The sequence below is a fragment of the Alosa pseudoharengus genome, unplaced genomic scaffold (assembly GCF_046254945.1).
Source record: "Alosa pseudoharengus isolate Yale_2024_CS ecotype anadromous, Long Island Sound unplaced genomic scaffold, YU_APseudo_1.1 YU_APseudo_1.1_scf_8, whole genome shotgun sequence".
Classification (NCBI taxonomy): Eukaryota; Metazoa; Chordata; class Actinopteri; order Clupeiformes; family Clupeidae; genus Alosa; species Alosa pseudoharengus.
The window spans coordinates 25692169-25709057 of NW_027468870.1; the positions used below are offsets into that span (position 1 = coordinate 25692169).

At 38.2% G+C, this 16889-nt stretch overlaps 1 long non-coding RNA gene across 6 annotated transcripts; it reads left to right on the forward strand.

Annotated features, from left to right (window-relative positions):
* The first annotated feature begins 4752 nt into the window (after positions 1–4752).
* LOC143111492 (uncharacterized) lies at positions 4753–8816 on the forward strand. 6 transcript variants are annotated; one of them, XR_012984534.1, is made up of 11 exons: positions 4753–5002; positions 5980–6068; positions 6292–6441; positions 6563–6705; positions 6839–6965; positions 7083–7175; positions 7269–7380; positions 7462–7685; positions 7776–7921; positions 8056–8183; positions 8310–8816. It is a non-coding gene; the product is annotated as an uncharacterized LOC143111492 (long non-coding RNA). The 6 variants fall into 6 exon arrangements; XR_012984535.1 differs by lacking the exon at positions 4753–5002 and adding an exon at positions 5021–5253; XR_012984537.1 differs by lacking the exon at positions 4753–5002 and having other exon boundaries at positions 5320–6068; positions 6587–6705.
* The last annotated feature ends 8073 nt before the right edge of the window (positions 8817–16889 follow it).

Below are 16889 nucleotides of genomic sequence, written 5' to 3' on the forward strand. Positions count from 1 at the left end.
TATGACACATTTATTGTTTATGTGGAAGGGTATTAAAATTAATAATTTTGCCATTTAGTCAAATTACAACATATCGAAAAAAAACTTCACAATTTATAATCAGGAACATCTCGGCATCATGTATACCAACTTTGACATGAATCGGATCAACTGTCTAGGAGGAGTACGTTAAAATTGATCATGTCCACAACGCACAAAATCTCAATTTCCTCACTTCCTGTGGGCGTGGCTAATGGCATGTTAATACAAAAGTTGTTTGTTTTTGGGAGTTACATACACCCACCAAATTTGGTGTGTGTATCTAAAACTATATGCCAACCACAAGTCACTGTGACGTAAGGGGGCGCTATGGAGTTCCTGGGCAACGCCCGGTGCCAAGCTTTTATCCCTGTCTATTCACTGTACCACTTGATGTGTGTGCTAAATTTCATGCGTTTTCGATTATGTTAACCACCTCAAAATATTTGCCAACCACGGGATCAGTCACCTAAGGGGGCGCTAGCGAGTCCCTGGGCCACGCCCGGGGTCAAGCTCTTGTACCTAACTGCGATGCATGACACCTGACGTGTGTGCCAAATTTCAAGAGGTTTCGACCATGTTAACCACCTCAAAAACAGGAAAGCAAAAAAGTGGAATAACAATAATAATAATAATAATAATAATAATAATAATAATCCTTACAAAAACAATAGGGCCTTGCGCCCTTCGGTGCTCGGGCCCTAATAATAATAATAATCCTTACAAAAACAATAGGGCCTTGCGCCCTTCGGGTGCTCGGGCCCTAATAATCCTTACAAAAACAATAGGGCCTTGCGCCCTTCGGTGCTCGGGCCCTAATAATCCTTACAAAAACAATAGGGCCTTGCGCCCTTCGGTGCTCGGGCCCTAAAAATAGAATGAGAATTCTTTCATCAATTCAGTGGTGGTGTCTTTTACTTATTTACTTATACATATTTATTGAAGTAATCTAAAAGTAATCCTAAAGTAATCAGATTACGTTACATGTTTTTGGTAATCCTGATTACGTTACTGATTACAAAAATTGCCATGTAATTTGTAGTCAGTAATGGATTACATTTGAAAGTAATCTGACCCAACCCTGGGGGTTGCTACATCTGCTATGCAATTTCCTCATTATAAACCTTAGCAATCTTTGGGTCTTTCCTCAGCAGAGATGTTGCATATACAGTATGAGGAAATTCACATTAATGTTCACTTTCAGATTGTAGCAACTCAACAGTTATATAACTAGATGTACCGCATAGCGGTACAAAATATGACCGCCGCTCAGTCCTGTACATCCGTTCCGCGAAAATAAATCACACTTCAATTTGTCTCCATATTTTACTCCATCCCCCACTCTTGAAACTTTTGTGTATTCTTGTTTGGCATGCCTGAGTGTGTGTGTGCGGCTGCACAGAGAGTAGCCTATAGTGCTGAAAAGGTGAATAGATTGTAGAATAGCCAAAGAAGCATTGTTATAAAAACCTTTAACATCTCTAAACAATCACAAGTAGGGCAGTTCATCACAGTTCATCCATTGCAACTGGATTGATGAAAGGTCACTTACACCTGTAGGCTACATTGTATTTGGGAAAAGCAAAAGGTATCAGCATAATGTTATTTATTTATTTATAAACAAAAACATCTCTGTCAGTTCCATGCCGTTTTCAACAGCTATCAAAAACAAAGGTCATTTTTGGATGGATGGATTTTTTGTGAATGTTTCTTCTTCTACATAAGATTTTAGTCATATTTAGTTCATGTAATACTTTATTGTCAATGCACAAATTAAGTAACAGTAGTCTGAAACGTTATTGTTAATGCACAAATTAAGTAACAGTAGTCTGAAACGAAATGCTGTTTTACATCTAGTGGTGCAAATAACTGACATGTCCAAATGGGCCTTGATGAAATGCGTCGCTAGACTGTGAATACACATTTTAACGGGCCAAAGTTGAAGAGCTGTTGTCCGTTATTGTTCGTGCAAATATAGGCTGATTCATGTTCCCTTGCATTGTGTAACTGAGGTCCATGGCTATAGTCTGGCTTTCACCAGACCAACCTCAATCTTTTAAGAAATCAAAAAATAAATAGCGGGCAGATCAGGCTGGGTTCACCAAGCCTAGTCCATAGGCACCCGATATTGTTCACGCTCTGGCTATTCTAAATGCAAAAATGCATCAGGGAGTTATGACAAAACTGTAACTAACAAACTAGATCCTAATAGAAAGCTGTTAGCTTCCCTAAGCTACAGGTAGGCTTATAAGGTAGGCCTATTTACAACATAAATTGTCAATAGGCTATGCTGGCGACACAAAAATAAAATCTCCTTTGGAAACCAATGGCTTACGTCTTACAGTATCAAGCGGACTTAAACTGCCATATCGTGGCGAAAAGTTGTAATAAAATTCACGCAGCTCCATGAGTCAAGGAAAGCGCGAATGAAGTAGCCACTTCTAAATGGGACCCACTACACAGTAGCTTAAGGTGTGTTGCTAAAGCAGCCATAATGAAATGAAGGTGTCATTGTTTGGATACTTCACACACACGTGCTTTTTAATTTCACAGACTACAACTACCAAGCTGGAATCAAAGCACATCGATTCCCCTCTCACACCCTGCACGCACTTAAAACAAAATAAACAGGCGTCTCAGTCTCACGCATGTATAGGCAAAACTGTATCAGACCGGTGTAACGTTGGTAAATCTTCCATTGCACAGAATGATTTTTGTAGCACATGCAACAAATGACAGTCGAAAGATACAATTACAGTGCTGCTATTAATTTGCTTGGTATAACCGCATTTATAGTTTTCTACAAATGCAATCAATCAAATTGGCCTCCATCACTCAACCAACGCTAACGGTAACATTAACTAGGTCCTTATTGATATTATAAGATTAACGTACCTGCAGTAAAAACCAAGCATGTCCGTAAACATCCTCAGATTTATTTCGGCTTCAAGAAGAAATGGGAATTACATTTCATGGTGAACATCATCCTATCCTTATTAGACGTTCTCTGCGGTAAACTATAGTCCTTGTAGGAAGCGTCAATTGTTATTCCAACCCACGTTTAACTTCCAACGGTAAACTACTGTAGCCTACAGTCTTGTCCTTGTAGGAACCGTAGTGTCTTTCCAACCCACTTTAGATTAACTAAACTTTTGTTTAGATTCCAACAAAATTACGTCTCACTGCAACGATGCGCCATCTAGTGGACAAACGACTACTTATCGCCAATACTGGAAATGCAGCCATGATGATGATGATGAATATATATTTTGGCTTTCTTTTAATCCTACTGAATTTGTAATTATGTATCGGCCGTTCTAATACCGATAGTATGTGGGTGCCTGTGTGTGTGTGCATGTGTATATGTGCACCGCCATCTACAGGCCAATGAGTGTACAGTCACTAAATGTACACATAATCTATTTTTTTTAAGACCCCCCCATGGATGAAATTCTACGAAACTTGGCATACCCCCAGAGAATGCCAGGTCAATCATACAAATAAAATTTGGTGCAGTTCTGAACATCGGGGGGCCCAGCACAGGGGGGGAGTGGACCCCGGGGACGAAACTAAAAATTTCCGTAAAAGTCTAGTGGGGCTACATACCCACCAAATTTCATGTGGCCCGGCGGTTTGGTGTCCCGGGAGTCGTTGACCAAAAATTCAGGAAGTAGATGACGAAAAAAAAAAAAAAAAAAAAAAAAACTTTGACAATCCCTATATGACCGCTTCGCTAGCGGCGGTCATAATTATTCCTCCTCCTTCTCACTCCTTAGAACAGTGAACTACAAAGACTTGACTTAATTTGAAACAGACTTCATTAAAAACCTGGCAAGAATAATTAAGCAACCACTTATTCACAGCACATAGTTGGAATACTGTGGTTAATAGGTCAGTCAGAAGTTATACAATTCTAAATTACACTCATAATTTGACTATCTTAGTAAAATTCCCTCAAATCTGAAATACATTATTATTTCATAATACCCTGTTTACATGCATTGTGCTTTGGCTTTAGAATAAAAATGCAGTTTTCAATTCATCTTTGGAATCTCAAAGAGGCAGAGTCTCCCAGAAGTAAAGATGTGGAGGTATTGATCACTCTGTGTAGACCTGTATGGGCAAATAATGAAACAATATAAGAACTAGATGTACTGCAAAGCGGTACAAAACATGACCGCCGCTCAGTCCTGCACATTCTCTCCAAAAAAATAAATCACGCTTGTCAATTTGTCTCCATCTCCTACTTCATCCCCTACTCTCAAAACTTTTGTGTATGTAAATGAGTGTGTGCATGTGTAACGGATGCCAGCTAGCTTAGCTGTGCTTGTGGAACATTGGTAAACCTCACTCCCCGACGCCTCAAGAGTGCTGCTGGCATGCGAGGCAGTAGCCTGGGCTATTGGCTCAATTGTTAGCGCGCTCGCCTCCCAATCCGAGGTGCTGCAGTTCACAGGTTCGAGTCCGGGCGTGTGCAGGGCTGAATCGCGCAGGTTCAACACAACGCAGGTTACACATGTGTGCATTTACTTTTGTCTATATGTGTGCTTCTCTGTTCTCTGAGTTTTCGCTTGTGAGTATGTGTTTGGGCGTAATAGTGTGTGTGCGTGTGTCTGCTTGCCTGCCTGTGTGTGTGTATTTTATGTATCTGTATGTGTGCGTGTGTGTGTATGTTCTCTTGTGAGTGTGTGTGTGTTTGTCTGACAGGTTCAAAACTGCACAGAATTTTAAGTGTACACAGTAAAAAATGGGGTGTTAATATTTCAGAGTAAAGTTATTTAAACCCAGATGGAGTATTTTCAACATTTTGGAGAGTAAAGTTGCTCTATCAGTGGAGTTAAAAGTAAGAGTAAAATTCTGCAGACATGCAGTGAAAAATTCAACTCTACAGAGTGATGAATAGGTTACCCGCCACTCTGCTGCTGTAGGCCAACTACCGAGGCTGAAGGACGACTGCGAAGGAGTAGCCAACTGATATTGTCAGGTAAGTAATGTTAACATTTCTGTGTTGTGAACAACAAACCGGTCTTTTTTCAAATGTACATAGGCTATTTTTTTTGTTGTGTTAGTTGCAAGCAACCATCTCTATCGTTATGTCGACGATTTCCATATGGCGGTAACGGTAACTCCCCACCTTGTAAATTAGTGAGTTCGTTAACGTTATCAGCTGGCAAATTGGGCATTAGTTCAAATGTTCGACACATCAGTTCAGACCAAGGTTTTCCCCGCATTGAGGTAAGAAATAGGCCCACTGTCCGTTTTCTAGAGCTAAGCATAGGTAACGTTAATGTTAACTTAATCAATTCGTTTGAAGCCGCTAACGTTACGTTGGCAGTCTGAAGATAGATTGTGCTTGTCATGGTGTAACGACAAGGGAATGTAGGCTAGCTTACTATAAGCAAGCTAGCATCCAGTAACTCTTTTCTGTCTTTCTTTATGGTGGATGTTGTTAGTGTTGCAATATTTTCATCAATGAAGTTGGTAAGAATGGTAAATGCTTAAAACAGCGTTAGCTCAGTCGCTAACAACACAACCTTTATAAGATTTTAGCTTTTGTTCGCTAACGTTAACGTTAGTTTCCCAACACTATTCTATTCTAGCGTTTTCATGCTGGTAACTTTACTGTTAGCATACTATTGGTCTCATAGTTAATGTTAGTGTTATAAAACGATAACTTAGTTCACTGATTGCATGATGGGTTCGTTTAACGTGGCTTAACCATTTTAACTGTTACTGTTTACAGAAACCAGAGCGAATTGAAATAGCTAATGAATGAGCTAGCTAGCTCACTTCACCCAATTTGCTGCGGAGTATAAATTATTCAACCAGCACGACTTTGCCTTCTGTAACCTTTGTAGTTACAGTGTACTCTATTTTGCATAGAAAAACGAATAGGTAACTCTCTTAGTTGAACTAGCTTAAATTATGATTTTTGATATATATTTTTACCTCTATCAACAGGTGCACAATGCTTTTGCGTGTTCAGTTCAGGGGAGAGCAAAAATATGTGAAGCTGTCTGAACCAACATTTGATGCTTTCTTGAAAGAAGGTGAGTAGGCTACATTAGATTAAAGCAATATCTCACTCTATTGCAAGAGTACAGCATTAACCTATTATATTACGAGAACTAGTTAACTTTGTCTTTAAACATTTTTGTGAATACATGAGGCTAACTTAAATAATTGTTATTTGACCTTTGGTTCTTGCAAGAAGGAAAAACATGGGGATCACCATCATTTAATTATTTCCCTTTTTCTTTTTTTTTGAACCAGTTTGCCTAAAATTCAACATACCAGAGAGCAGACAGCCAGACATTAAGGTGTATGACCAGTCTGACACAGAAGTTGACTCAGGGGTTTTTGAAGAAGTATTGAAGCAATCACCTGGAACCTTTCGTATCATTCTAGGCGATGAAGGACTTGGTACTCATTCAGACAATTTCGAAATGTGTTTATTTAGTTTAAAGGCTGGAATGAGAACATTTATCGTCTTAAAAATAACAGCCTCATGTAATATATTTCTATGTTTTATACAAATTAACAGCTGCCTCTCAATCATCATGCTTAGTAACATCTGATGACACCGTCGTTCAGAATTTCTCTCTGTGTGACCCTAATGAAGAAGCAGCCGCTGGTGAACAAAGCCATCCTAAAAGGCCATGCCGAATAAACTATAAGGCAAAAACGGTAGGTAGTGGAAATTGCTGCTAAGTCCAGTCTGAATGTTGTATCATATCATGGGAAGTGTTTTTTAAATAACTATTTTCAGTGTTAAATATGGTTTTAAAATGACTAAAATTGCATTTTATTCCACCTAAAGTTGATTGAAGAAATTCTAACATCAAAGCCTGGTGGTGAACTCATTATGCAAAAAACAAATCTTTGACAGATGCCACCAGAAGACAGATGATTAACATACTTGCTGCTGAGATGACAGAAACACATGGGTAAGCATTACATGTAGATGGGCTGAAAGAAACATTGTTATTATTTACAGTAACAGTAATGTAAATTGGGTTGTACAATATCAATTGAAAGATGTTATCTTTGAATTCATATGCTAGGACATCACCCCCCTAAAGTGTCGGAGTGACTTATGCCCAGGGGATAGTCGCCTTGTTTCCCTATCTGGAAGACCCATACTCACAACATGATATGTAAGTATAAGGGCCATTGCAACATTATGCACGTATTCACTCTCTGAACTGTTGTAGTACTCTTTTGTGTGTAATGTATTTATAATCACATAGGAGCATTACTACGATCCGAAGAGTGGTTCTGGATACCTTGCATGGCGATTAAAGACCTTACAAACAAAAACTGCAGAGGAAAGATGCGCTTCAGTCAGCAAATCTCCAAAAGGTATGTTTACTGATCAGTAACAATGATGTTGGTGATTTGTGGATTGTGCAGAAAGTCTTTGACATTGTATTTTGTCTTAAGTTGGTGGGCCAGGCCATGGTCGACAACCCTTCACCTTTGACAAAGTGCCATCTGATGAGGATGTGGAAGCAGCTATTAGTGTTTTGAGACACTCTGCTGATGAAGACACTGTCCATGAGATGATGAAAACGACCTTCATTTATCGGCAAGCAATGGTCAATGATGAAAACAAATCATCAGATGTCTTATTGGTCTTTCCACGATTTCTGGACACACCAGGACTGGTACGACATCTCAGTTCGCTGCATCACTAATATATCCAATGCAGCATCAGTTATCACTCATCACTCATGTCTATGTGTGTTGCATTGCAGGTGGAACAAGATTTCAGACTTCTGTTTGGTGAGACCACAGCCAACAAATTCTTAGAGAGGTGGCCAACCACTTTCAAAGCAAAAGTAATAAAGGAGAGCCTTGGATTTGATGCACAATGCTGAGTCAGCTGCGCAAGTTGAGAATGGTAAGAATCAAACCTTTTTACTTCATATTGTTGATTATGTAGGTCTGCAGTACACATTTTGGTAATTGTGCAAGTTGATAATTGAATACTATTATGGCATAATGTTAATCAGATGTTTCTTTACTTATTTGTAGGCTGGGACCGTGACATGTCTGCCATCTTGCTGCTGCTACATCTGCTACCACCATCTGCACAAGGTCGAAAGAGTCTGGGAAAGATGTCTGCATCTCAAGCTATAGATCAGCTCATCAGATTTCAAAAGGTATGCTTGGCAGTTGTTAAAATATATATTTCCTATCACTTCAATCTCATGCACAGTTTGAGGTGATCTGATTTATTGTTAGAGATTAGTTACTAAAACAATTCTGTTGAATTTATTTTGTTGTAGGTTGGAACCAGTGTGCAGCAGCATCTAGACAACATCACCCAAAGTACTCAGCCCTACCTTCTCGCCCAGGGATCCACACAGAGCAGCATTCACTCCTACTTCGTTGTGATTGACAAGCATGCGCTTCAATGCAAGGCAACAGGTTCAGTGGGAGCTTTTGACGAACTCTTTAAAGCCCATTATGTGTCTTTGGTATGTCGTACAGTTCTTCCTTGAGCAGCTTTTACACTTTTGTGCAAACAACTATCTATACCATTGATCTGGGGGAAACAAAGGAGACTCCAAGAGTTGTCAAGTTGCGTGCAAGAATTGTGCGTTAGTTGATGTTTCTTTGCAAGCACAAAAAAAAAATCGAAAGTGACCAAGGAAGTCCTTGTCTTTTCTTTGGTAAGCATTGTGTAGTATTTTATTTTTAAGTGTTATTATTTTTGTTTTTATAGACAAAGCAAGAGGGCAATGTGTTTGCAATGTGAATTCACATATTTACAATAAATGCTGGTGCTGTCATCTTGTGTTTTTGTTTTTCTCTTTTCATTAGATATTAGTTCATTATTGTAATTCAGTAACACCACATCATAAGATTTACATTAAAAATAACACTGTAGAGAAATTAAAAGTAAATATTATTACACTTTAAAGTGTGTTTTTTTTTAAGTAAATTTGTAGTTAAATTAACTCTATAAAGTGTAATCACATTACTCTTAACAGTGTAATTCGACTACAGTGTTAAATATTTTTACACAGGTCATTGTTGATTTTTACACAATATTGAGTAGAATTAACTCTGAAAATCTTACACTGGCTACAGAGTAAATTTTACACTAGTTTAGGGTGGGACCAAATGTTATCTGACACAGAGTTAAATTCAACTCTTAAAGAGTAAAATTAACACTTCTGTTTTTACTGTGTAGGTGTAAGTGTCATCATTATGACACTTGTGGATTTTTTTGTGAAATTCTGTTCATGGGGGACCCCCCCAACACGCACAAACATCAATAGCACAAACAAAGTATCCTGGGAACCAAGAAAAAAAAGTGTCCAACAATTTCTTTTTTGTTGTGATTTCCTCCAAATGTAGCCTATACTTAGCTTATTAGCTATTAGCTTTATTTTTGTGGAGAGAATGTGCAGGACTGAGCGGCGGTCATGTTTTGTACCGCTTTGCAGTGCAAAACATGCTAGCTACAACATAGCGTCACACTGAGGCATTGACATTCTGTAGAAAATATTACAGATTCACGCCCCCCAGGTATTGATTCGAATGACATTATACATGTGGATGGGTCTGAGAATGTTTTCTGCAGGGTAACATACAATACTACTACCATAGATCAAGCTGCTTCATGCAATAGCATGACTTATGCTTATAGTTCTATTCCAACCTTGATTTCTACCAAACGTATAGTAAAAAGAAAAGACAAATTTAAAACTAGAAACCTAACAAATATTCTTTCCATACCTCAGCATATTCCTCAAAAGCCAGAGGCATTTTCAGCTAACATGGGTTTACTGAATATAGGTGCACTTACTACCAAAACCTATGCAATCAATGATTTTATTAGTGAAAAACAATTGGATTTTCTGTTTCTTGTTGAAACCTGGCTGACTTCAGAGAGCGAAGCTGTTCTTGTTGAAACTTGTCCCCCAAATTAAAATTTCTTCCACTCAATTAGACAAGGCAAACGAGGTGGTGGAATTGCCTCCATTCTCTCAAACAAATATAGTTGCACTAGAGTCAACTTTGTTGAATTCGCTTCCTTTGAGTACATTGCCCTCACTCTGAAGGCTGACCCAGCTGTACTTCTATTAACCTTATACCGCCCTCCTAAACTATGGGCTGGCTTTCTCGACCAGTTTTCTGAACTTATGTCGCTCATCATCACTAGCTATGATCGGATAATTGTAAATGGCGACTTTAATATTCATGTCAATAAGACAACTGATGCTAAAGCCAGTAAGTTCCTTAATGTGTTGGACAGTTTAGAGCTAAAGCAGCATGTTACAGGACCCACCCACAACCTTGGCAACACCCTCGATCTAGTCATTTCTAGAGGGATAGAAGTCACAGACTTATCAGTAAATGATATAAATATGTCTGATCATTATTGTGTATCTTTTAATATAGTACTACATACTCCAAAAATTCATCCCGAAATTGCAATCAAATCGCGACTCTTGGACATTAGAGCAGAACAGCAGTTCATAGCTCTTATAGACTCCATAAATTTAGATATTTTACATCATCCCATTGATCAAATGGTAGAGGCTCTCAATCATGAATTAGGCGCTATGCTTGATAGAGTGGCACCCTTAAAGACTAAAAAAAGGCCCTGTAGCAAACTGACACCTTGGATGAACGAAAATATCCATGATCTAAAACGATCATGTAGAAAAGCTGAGAGAACATGGAGAAAAACTAAGTTACAGGTTCACCGTGCCATTCTAAAAGAAAAAATAGCAAATTATAATAGAGCTATTCGGAATGAGAGAAGGAACCACTTCTCTAAGGTAATTGCTGAAAACAGTGGAAACTCTAGGGTGTTGCTAGGCTATTGCATCAAACACCTTTTGATACACTCAGTCAGGCATCCTCTCTAAGATGCGAAGAATTTGCAGACTTCTTCAAAAACAAAGTAATTTCTATAAGGGAGGCTTTTGGTAACACAAGTAATATGTTTGATAGTACACCGAAAAACAGCCCCCCAAAATTAAGGTCCTTTAGCACTATTACTCAATCTGAGCTTGATAAAATTATAACTCAAACCGGCTCCTCAACATGTGTTTTAGATCCAATCCCTACTAGATTCCTCAAAAAAGTATATGATAGCTTAGCTCCCTTTATTCTCAAGGTAATAAATACCTCATTAGAAACAGGTATATTTCCAACTGCTTTTAAAACCGCTGTTGTGAAACCTTTACTTACAAAGTCAAATCTTGACCATACCAATCTGAGCAACTACAGGCCTATCTCAAATCTACCGTTCCTGAGCAAAGTACTTGAAAAAGTTGTTTATAATCAGTTAAATACCTTCCTCAACGAAAACAGTATCCTTGAAAAATTCCAATCAGGTTTTAGATCAAATCACAGCACAGAAACGGCTCTAGTAAAAATAGTCAATGATCTCAGACTGGCTACTGACTCAAACAAAGTCTCAATTAGAGCCCGACCGATCTATCGGCGGGCCGATATTATCGGCCGATATTAGGCATTTTCCAAATTATCGGTATCGGCATTTATAATGGCCGATAAATGAATATTTTAAAAATAAAATAAAAACGGACGAAACACCCTTCAACCATGTCATGAGTGTTGGCGTTGTATAGTTTGTCCTCCAGAGGGCACTCTACACCGTCCCTGCTGGCAACACTCGTGTATAACGTGCCACACATCCTGCAACCTGCTGATCCAGCCAGAGTCGGGCAGAGAACCAGTTATCCGCGAGTGAGATCATCAGTGAAGTGTGTTCATGGTGATTTGGTCACGAGACATACATTGCTTGAAATAACAATTAAAAAAACATCCCCATCAGTTCTCTTAACTCAAATAAGCATGACAAAATTCGTGAAAACAATGTCCAGTTTTGCTGCTGTTAAATAAGCCGAGAGTGAAGCGGAATTAGCTAGTAATTACGTTACGTTGTTACAGTGTAGTTGACTGTCTGTCCTTTAAACTTTTGACAATGTGACTGAAGATGTATTTCTTTAATAGCGTGACAGTTATAGCAGTGAGACGTATCATCTCTCCCCGGCCTGTAATTTTGAAAGCGTATGTTTTACAATTTGCAGTATGACGTTATCCATTGCTAAATTAGGGCTCATCATAGACTAGCTAACCACAAAGCTAGCTAATGCTATGAATATCAGTAGAAGACCGCTAACGTTAACATTATGAGCTTGGAAACCACAATGAACTTATTCTGCCTAAATAAAGTAATGATTTATTACTAGTATATCTGTAGTTACAGTCCCTGCATTGTAAAATGTAAATTAGACGTGAGAGGAGTAAACATTTAGACATAGAGAAAAAGTATCAAACGTAGCTTGTGCAAAACGTAGCTTGTGCATAAAAGTTAGCTTTTCTTTTACACGTGTGTGAAATCCAATGACGCCAAGTGTGCGCTTCAGACTGTCGTTCAGCCGCAGCAGAGTTACATAATGGATTTAGATCACTAAATAGTAGGTTTTAGAAGGCAGGCAGCAACTGATGATTGAAAATGGTTTGATGTAGCTTGATGGAAATAATTTTAAAAGTAAAGGGATAAGCAAGCTGACATTGTAATTATAAGGTAGCTTATAAGGCAATAGGGACTAATTATTACACACGCACACTCAAACATTTAAGAGTGACATTTATCTTGTTTAATGATAATACAAATGATTGTATTATATTTTTTTGTAATTATTGAGTCTTAGTTCAAAGTTATATTTATGAAACTTGTTGTTGTTATTGTGTTTTTGTTCAAAAAACTAAGTTTCATATCTTAAGTTTCTATTTTTATACATTTTATTTATCAGAACTTTAATATATTTCGATGTTCCTCTGTTCCACTGTGACAATATTATTTAAAAATAAACAAGTTTGTTTTTGAAATGCATTATCAAATTATTTTAGTCAATACTCATAAATAGCTACAAATAACTAATGTTAGGGAAATCTGTTAATGTTTTGTTGCGCGTTTCTGAAAAAATATATATATATTGGCCGATATATCGGAATATCGGATTTTTAAATCAACAAATATTTGTATCGGTATCGGCCTTCAAAATCCTTTATCGGTCGGGCTCTAGTCTCAATCCTTATTCTTCTGGATTTGAGTGCGGCATTTGACACCATTGATCATAGCATCCTAATTCACCGCCTTGCGAAGTGGGTGGGTCTCTCTGATAATGCTCTAAACTGGTTTCAAACCTACATTACTGGCAGAGATTTTTATATCAGTCTAGGAGATCATGTATCTGAAAAACATGACTTGCCTTTTGGTGTGGCCCAGGGGAGCTGCCTTGGTCCCCTGCTATTTTCCCTATATATGCTTCCATTGGGAAACGTCATAAGTCAGCATAATGTAAACTTCCATAGCTACGCAGATGATACCCAATTGTATATTTCTGTGGAGCCAACTAACCCAGATGGCCTTTGCTCCCTCACTGCATGCCTAACCTCCATTAATCAGTGGATGAGCAAAAATGTTCTGAAACTAAATGATGACAAAACAGAGGTACTTTTGGTGGGACCAAAACTAAAGTGAGATATTGTTCTTAGTAATCTGGGGAACTTGGCACACCAGGTCAAACCAAAAGTAACAAGCCTCGGTGTCATCTTAGATGCAGAGTTAAGTTTTAAGCCCCATATCTCAAACAGCCTATTTCCACTTGAGAAACATTGCCAAAGTGCGGCCCTTTTTAACTCAACAAGATGCAGAAAAACTAATTCACGCTTTTATCACTAGCAGGTTAGACTACTGCAATGCACTTTTCACTGGTCTTCCCAAAAAACATCTAAAGAAATTGGCACTCATGCAGAACTCTGCGGCTAGACTTTTAACCAAGACTAAGAAGAGAGAACACATCACCCCTGTGTTGGCTGAACTGCACTGGCTCCCTATTTCCTATAGAATTGATTTTAAGGTTATGTTAATTACTTACAAAGCTCTGAATGGCATAGCACCTTCATTTATCTCTGAGCTTTTAATATCTTATCAACCACAAAGGAAACTTAGATCATCCAATTCTAATCTTTTAATCGTACCCAAAGTGCTCCACAAACAAAGTGGAGAAGCTGCTTTTATCCATTATGCCCCAAAACTATGGAACACCCTGCCTCTGTACATCAAGCAGGCGAGTTCAGTAAATATTTGTAAAAAAGATCTGAAAACATACCTGTACAGGAAAGCTTTTAGTTAACTCGTCTTATCCTGTAGACTACTTTTTCAGATTATTCTACATCTGCTGCTATTGGAGGGCGCAGCCAGCCAGAAGCAGATGGGCTCCCCCTATTAAGTCAGGTTCTGCTCAAGGTTTCTTCCTGGAATATGGGAGTTTTTCCTTGCCACAGTTGCCATATGGCATGCTTGTGGGGGGTAAGAGGGTTAAGGCTGCCAGTCTTATGACATGTAATTTTCTATATTTTGGATATGTTGCTGAGTGGATCATAAACAGCCCCAGCAATGAAGAAATGTGATTGATAATGACTGACTGACTATTATTTTGTTACATGCTTCAAATGTTAAGCACTTTGAGCTGCATTCTGTATGAAAGGTGCTATACAAATAAAGCTTATTATTATTATTATTATTATCTTACAATTTTTATTTTTTTTTAATTTATTTTAATTTTAAATTTTATAGCATGTCCCCTGTGGTGGACAACAGGACCGTTTTAGTATGAAAAGGTAGCCATGAAAATAGACAAAAATGGACAAATTATGCTTTTAGTGGTATTAAGGGTAAACTTAACCAAATATAAGGGAAAAGGTTATTTATCCTTCTAGACTACTTTATTTGCCTTTTTGGACCGTTGTATTTCTTTTTTCTGGATTGTTCATTTCATTTTCATGTTTTTCTTTCATCTGCGATAATTCATTTTTTAGTCTTACTCTTCCTCGCTATCTTCTTGAGGCACAGGTTCATAGTCCTAATCTCTGTTTCACTCACTCATCACCTGAGAGCTCCAAATCTGACCCCCCCTCATTCATCCTATACAAATTATCTCCTAAATTTCCCCAAAAAATCAAAATATTTTGGTCCTGGTGTCCATTATAATGAACATTCATAAAGTCACTATTATTTCAAAATGTAAATAACTTAACTTCTTTCAAAATTCAAAACTCTCTCCTCCTTCCATAAAATGTGCTTGTTTTGATGTCAACAATTTTTGAGAACAAGAAAGAGGAGGTTCCCAGCAACCCAGCCAATCACATGATATATCATTAGAAAGCCCAGTATGTCCTCTTTAAAAGACCACAGGAATTGATAGAATAGCTCAAAGGGGTAAAGGGGTATGCATCTAGAACTTATGTCCACTACAGAGGACATAGGTCTATGGATTCGGTCTCAGGAGGATAAGTCAATTTAAAATACTAATAAGCTAAGTATAGGCTACATTTGGAGAAAGGAACTATGGATAGTTAGCCTAGAAATCTAGACGCGCCCCTAGCGGCAGCAAATTACATACATTTTAATGTGGGTCTGGCTCGCCAGGCTAATGGATAGTGCTAATGCAATACAACAAGCCAATCAACCACAAACCATGGCACTTTCAATAAATGTGTAAGGAACTAGATATTTTGTGGGTGGATGGAAATTTCAAGCATCATGCGAGGACATATCTGGGTATCATAGCACTCCAATAGTTGCCTGTATAAATTTAAAAAAGGCCTAGCCTACAGACAATGTCAACCTAATAACACAGGTAATTAAATAATCGAAAATCCAGGCACTTTGAATAGGTTTGTAGTTTACTAGTATACATTTATGACCTCACTAGTTAACTAGTTTGGACAAAGGATGCATCAGCTAGTTAACTAGTGAGCCTGCTGGCATCACCTAACTAGCTAGTAAGCCATTTATGGTTCACTAGTTAACTAGTGACATTGACCTACTCCAACTAGTTAACTAGTGAGGAGTTTTGCCTTCACTAGTAAACATGTGCACATTTTTGGCTGTCACTAGCTAACTAGTGAAACCCAAAAGCCTTCAACTAGCTGACTGGTATGCATTTTGGCCTACTAGTTAACTAGTGGACATTTCCGGCTCTCACTAGTTAACTAGTGAAGCTAAAATGTGTTCACTAGTTAACTAGTGGGTATTTATGATGTCACTAGTTAACTAGTGTGCACAAACATGGCTCACTAGTTAACTAGTTGACAAAAATGGCTTGCATGTTGGCCTGATATCAAGATATCAGAATAAATGCTCAAGCGGCTGGCCAAATTACATAGAAGTTAACAAGTGAGAATTTGACATTCAGTAGTCAGCTAGTAAACATTTTTGTACCTTACTAGTTGACTAGTAAAATATAGAAGTCTTTAAACTAGTTAACTAGTGCACATTTCAATGTCCACTAGTTAACTAGTGAACATGCTGAGCATTACTAGTTAACTAGTAAGATATGAAACATATGAACTAGTTAACTAGAGAGAATTTGGGCCTTACTAGTTAACTAGTGGGCATTTTGGCTGTCACTAGTTAACAAGTTCACACAGAAATGGCTCACTAGTTAACTAGTGGACAGAAATGGCTTGCATGTACATGACAATTATGCCTGATATCAAGATATCTGAATAAATGCTCAATCGGCTTGCCATACACATCACATAAACTGTTATTGAGTGTTGTTGATACACAATTGGCAACTTGTGTCCTCGGAACCGAATCTGACAGCAAGCAGCTTTTGAGTTTTGGAAGTAGGCTGCAGGCAGGCAGGCAGGCAGGCTAGTGGATACATTCTGGCATGCATAGGCTTTCGGTAAGGTAAAAGCAACGACCGAAATGCAGTGTTGGAACACGTGTATGAAACATGTTAAATATGCAAACACTGATCCGGTACAAACACTGACTGCACCCCCCAACCCCCCACACCCCC